Source organism: Theropithecus gelada, chromosome 2, assembly GCF_003255815.1.
Source record: "Theropithecus gelada isolate Dixy chromosome 2, Tgel_1.0, whole genome shotgun sequence".
Lineage (NCBI taxonomy): Eukaryota > Metazoa > Chordata > Mammalia > Primates > Cercopithecidae > Theropithecus > Theropithecus gelada.
Window position 1 is genome coordinate 27,845,856 of NC_037669.1, and position 6,000 is coordinate 27,851,855.

A 6,000-nucleotide genomic window follows, 5' to 3' on the forward strand; every position below is an offset into this window, starting at 1 on the left:
TTTCATAGCGGGTTTGCTTGTACTACGTTGATTAGGGACTGAAAACATAATCTGGGAAGGATGGATCTATTTTGAGAGGTGGTGTATCTTCATTCTCACACAGATTCATTTATCCATTCACTCAGCAAGCATCTACTGAGCCCACTGAAAACTGGGGGAGAGGTCATGTTCATGCGGGAGACAGCGGGGAAAGATCTTATTTCCGCCCTCAACAAAATCACAATCTGTTGAGAGGACAAGAAATGTGATCATTGCAATATAAAATAATAATGCTTTCAGTGCTTTAGGAATGCCGTAAAGGGAGTTGTTCCTTTGCCTGAGGGAGCCAGGAGGCTTCTCAAAGGATATAACTAATTAGCCTGGAATCAGGACGAGCCATCTGAAATCTATTTCTGACCCACAGAATCAGGTTTATCACAGGCCAACCCATCTTTCACTGTTGGCAGTAGAGTAACTCGTTTATCTTCTACAGGAAGCAGAAAGACCGTGGCATAAAGAGAGAAAAAGCATGGATGTGTTAAAAGAAACAAAACAAAACAAAACAAAAAAACCACACAATTTGTAAATTTAGAAAAAGAGGGGAGACTTAGGGTTACAGCCTGCATGGTGACCATCCCATCCCACAGGCTGGAAAGCGAGACTCCAGCCGAGACCAGAGACAGGCACTTCAAAAAAGGAGGGGTTGGAGTAGGAGCTTTAGGCTGAACAGGTTGGTTAAGCATGCCTATTCAACAGGTTACAGGAGGAGTTATGAATATTCATGAAGATGCTCCTGACACATGGGTATTGAACAAACATGTGTGTTACATCCATGTTCACTTTGGGGTGGAGGCTTCACATTTAAATGTTAGGCTCTAGATGTCAGAAGGTCTTCTCAGGACATGAAGGCACGCAAGTGCACAATCTCCGTAAAGTGGCCAAAACCAGTTACTGAAAAATTACTCAAATCAGTCTCTTGTCCAATCAAAGCTGTTAGTTATGGCTGGTGGAACAGGGGGCTAGTTACTCAGCATCTGATGGTGAGCTGCAAATTGTGTTAATATTGCTTATCTCGAGGCCAGTGCTTGTTCAGCTGCCAGAGAAAAAGAAAACCCTTGTGGCAGTGAAGAGCATAGTTTATTCCTTAAGCGTAGGGGGAGCGTGACTTAACCCTTGCCCGGCATAGCCTTGGGTCCTGTTTATAATTTAGTATCTTATTGCCATAGTCTGTTCTTTACGTCTTATGATCTCTATTTTCACATGAATGCTGGTCAGTTGTTATGTCTAAACCATAAATGCAAGGGGAATATAATGAGGTGTGTCTGACCTCCTGTGCCGTCCTGGCAGGGAACTCGGTCTTAATGTTTTTCTGGGCTCCCCTTGGCCACAAGGGAGCCCCCTCAGCTGGTGGAGGGACTTAGGATTTTATGTTTAGTTTACAGATGGATTTCCAAGTGAGCACAAAAGTTTCAAAATTTGATCCTTTAATCGTATTTTCCCTACAATGTTTTAGGTTCTTTACAATGTTTCAGCTGGCAGTGCTGAAACCAAATCATTTTTATTTAATTAGAGTTTGGTAATAAAATTGTTTATGATCTTCAGTAATACTAAATTAGAAACCATAATCACTCTTTGAATTTTTATCAAAAAGGTACTGATTATTTGGTTTTAAATATTCCCATCCTGGGCTCCTACACGGGTTGTCAATGGCCATCTGCCCTTGAGCACATCTACACTGTTTTAATAATAGAGGGCAGATGCTCTTGTTTTGAAAGTTCAAGACCTGTCCTTCTGTACTGCAAACTGGCCCTCACTTGAAGCACTAGATTACCAAGACAAATTCTCAGTATATTCTTAAAGCATCAGCAAGGCTGGGGCACCAAAAGAAACATTTTGGAAATAAGTTGACATGTGCCTGATTTGAATGCGTCATCTATCTCCTGCTGGGACTTGACTAATGCAATATTGACAGGGTCCAGTACACACTACTCCAAAATCTGGCATCTTGGCTTAGTAGGGGAGGAAAAATATCTTTCTCACTAGGTTCATGGCTCAGGCCCCTATAAGAGAAGAGATTAACAAGAGAAAAGCATACAAACTTATTTATTAAATAGTATACATTTTGTTTGACATGGGAACCTTTATAAGAAAATGAAGACACAGATAAATGGTGTACTAGTCCATTCTCACACTGCTATAAAAAACTGCCCAAGACTGGGTAATTTATAAAGGAAAGAGGTTTAATTGACTCACAGTTCAGCATGGCTGGGGAGGTTCTCAGGAAACTTACAATCATGGTGGAAGGCACCTCTTCACAGGGCAGCAGGAGAGAGAAGAAGCGAGCAAGAGAGGAAATACCAAACACTTATAAAACGATCAGATCTTGTGAGAACTCTCTCACAATCATAAAAACATCATGATCCAATGATTGGATCATGCCCCCGTGATCCAATCACCTCCCACCAGGTCTCTCCCTCAACACCTGGGGATTACAATTCAAGATGAGATTTGGGTGAGGACACAAAGCCTAACCACATCAAATGGCTAAACCTGTATGTTTTATGCTAGATTTTATGAAGAGTAGAGTCATGGAGAAATATGATAGGGCAAAAAGGATATGATTAAATGGTAATAAACTGCAGTAGGTGGCGGGGTGGGGAGGCACTTACCAAGACCTGTTTGTCCAGATTCTTCTCTGTGACCCTTGATCTCCAGAGATAAGGATGTTTCTCTCCTCTAGGAGGGGAGAGACCCTTTCTCATGAGGGTCTATGACCTGCTTCAGGGAAAGGCCAGGAAATCCTTCCTAGGTTTTATGATCTGCTTCTGGGGAGAATGGCAGGGCAAGATAAGAGTGGCCTTCCTGCTTCTGCAGTTTTCTCACATTCCTGCAGCTTAAAATATTCGCTATGCAAGGTGCCGTATTTTTGGGTAGTGTGTCCTGAACCCTGTCAGTATTGTATTAGTTAAGTCCCAGCAGGAAATAGATGGTACAATTGAATTGGGCAAATTTACATTTCATAAAGGAACTATTTACCAAGGAATAGTAGGGAAACCACAAAAGATAGTGCAGGGTCCTAGGATTGATGACAGTGGCCCTGGGACCTTCTCCCCCTAGGCCTGAAGGATCAAGGTCCTGGGAGGGTGGTCATAACCTCGAGACACAGTGCTGGGTGGGCAGGGCAACAGAGAGCCACTGCCAGCCCATGGTGACATTGATGTCACTCTCCTCTCTACCACTCTGTGCCTGCTCCCTCCCCCAGTGGCCAAACTCAACTGGAAGCTAGAGAGCAATGGAACTAGCTGAGTCTGTTCATTCAGCCCACAAGACACAGAGGAGGGTGGAGAAAGGTGAAGACTGGAACAGGATGGCAAACAGAAGATATCCAGCATGGAATGTATTCACTGGTGGCACCGAAATAGCCTTGACTTATTTCGTGTCTTAGTATATTATTTTGAAATACTTGGTTGGAGAGAAGCCAGTTTTTTCAGGCCTCTAAAAGTCTTCATCGGTCCTCCTCATTTGGTATGTCTGACCTGAAGAATAAGGATGGTATAATTTGGTACTCATCAGTCAACTCCAGCCCAGAATATCAAAGGCTCCCAAGGAGGGACCATATGTTCTGCTCAGTCTCAGTACACTGGCTGTGACCTTGAGAGGGGCTCTGCTGTCATCCTGAAGGGCAGGGCAGAGCTGTAACCTGCTGACTAGGCCACACATAGGCTCTGCCACCAGACAGACCCCCACACCCCCACAACCTCTGTGTCTTTCCAGTGACAACAGCATACTTGAAGCCTGTCAGGGTTAGAGAGACACATACTTCAAGAGGCAAGCTGTCCCACTGGAGAGAGAAAAAAGCAAACAAGCAAAGCGCGGAGTCAACACACAGCCAATTTAGAAAATAATCGGGGTCAGCACGGAGCACCCCAGTGGATTTTTCCAGGGGAAAATGTTTGTGTTATTTAATGATGTTGATATCTCTCACTAGCTCTCAGCAGTGAAAAGCAGCAGAGTGTCTTCATCTGCGCTCCGTACCAAAACAGAACATTTATATTTAAATATTTGAGTTAAACGTATCTTGTGTTTGTAGAGCATTAATGCTGTTGACATTGTTCCATAGCTGTACTCTTTAGGGAGTTCGACTCTGTCTTCGATATTAGTCAACAAACCTAAGAAAACACTTTAGTAGGAATCAGGACTGTGCAGGCTACTCAAAGAGGCACTTGAATTGGAGGAGGGGGATGAACTCCGGCAGGATGTGACAAAGGCAAGGATTGTAGAAAGATACCGGCTGCTATTCTTGCTCCCGCCAATTTCACTTTAGAGGGCATGCATTTGTCCTCGGTACAGTATGGAGGCTCCACTTCTGGAGAAAGACGTGGTTCTCTCCACAGCAATGTACCTTCTCCCTTCCCCGTGAATTCCTAGAAAGCTCTTCTCTAGCTTCTTGGCACTGACCTCACACACTTGAGCCCACTTCCCTCTGCTTAACCTGGCCCCTAATTCAGAAACTATGTTCTGATGTCACAAAAGGAAAAGTAATTGACTAACTGGGAGCTGAGCCATCGAGCCGGTGAAAGAGGTAACAAATGTTTCTGAGAGGTGCCACACTCTATGTCTCACACTTGCCTCTGTATCTGTCACGTCCCCACCTCACTTGCCCTAATTTGTGCCTCTGGGACCCTGTATGCCAGCTGAGGTCTGTGGGTAAGGGAGCGCCAGTCCCCAGGACAAAGGGAGGGTTGAATGCTCCATCCTCAATCTGACCACACAGCCCTATGAGCTGTTTCTAAGAGCATGAGTTGCAAGGATGCTTTATGTCGTGGGCCTCAGGCAGGTTAGGGAAGAAATTAGAGAGCCAATGGGAAACTCTGAGTTGTCATCAGTGACTTCCGCCTGCCCTGGGGCATCTGGTTTGCAGGAGGAAAAATGCATGAGATCAGATGCCGGTTACCCAGAGGCACAGAGTGACACAGCACAGTGGAAGGGAAGGCAGTGAGGGCAGATGGCACCTGAGACTCAGGGAAGAGGAGCGATGACAAACACACCCACTCCACCCCTGCCTGCTCTGCCCAGTCTCCCCTCATGAGCCCCTCAAGCCTTTGCTCCCCTCATACCCAAGCCTTCTCCAGGAAGGGGTGGGCAGGTGCTGTGGGCCTGACTCTCCAGTTCACACTGACCCGCGCAGAGGAGGGGAGGAGGAGCTCCTACCTGTCATTGCAGTTTGAGGCCTGGGACCACGGGAAGGTGAGCATGTCCCTAGTAGAACACGTGCATGGCAGCAGTAGCCCCAGTGCCCAGCCAAAATGGAGACAAGGCAAAGGCCATTGTGCTGTTAGGACTTGGGGGTTCCCGGGGAGAGGATATACTTGTGTTATTCAATAGGGGCCCAGAAATGTCATCTGGGCATCGCTGTCTAACTCTACTTCCCAGGGAAGAGGCGTGAGCAGCCAGAGTGGGTGCCATGGACCCACCTCAGTCCATCACTGGAGAGCTGCCCGCATCCCCCACCCATTTCTTTAACAGTCCCCAAGGGTCCCTGACACTCTTTCCAGCCTCAGAAGCCGCCAGGGACCCAAGGAGCCAATTCTCACCTTCCTTGAGCTGTTTCTTTTGGAAGAACAGCCACTTCCACAACCACTACTGCTGGTTGTGGTTATTAACTACTACTGCGTTAAAAGAACCCCCACATCTGAAGGTGTGGCCTCAGGGCTCGTTGCCCTTGACCCTCAGCCGTTCTATCAGTCGACCCCTCTGCCTTCACAGCCTTCTCCTCCTCTGACATTCCCGGCCTCCCCGTGGCCCGCCTTCCCCCGTCTCCCTGGCTGAGCCCACCCTCTCACCTTCACTGTTTCCACTAGGTTATTGAGGCCTTTTGGTCATGAGCTCCTTCCACCAAATCAGTGCCTGAGGCTGCTGCATAACAATCTCCTTCCTTGATTAGAGCGTCTTAATCATGCTCCAGGAATTTGCTTAAACAGATTAATCATTCTGGAGGACAAATTTAGAAGCTGTGCTCGC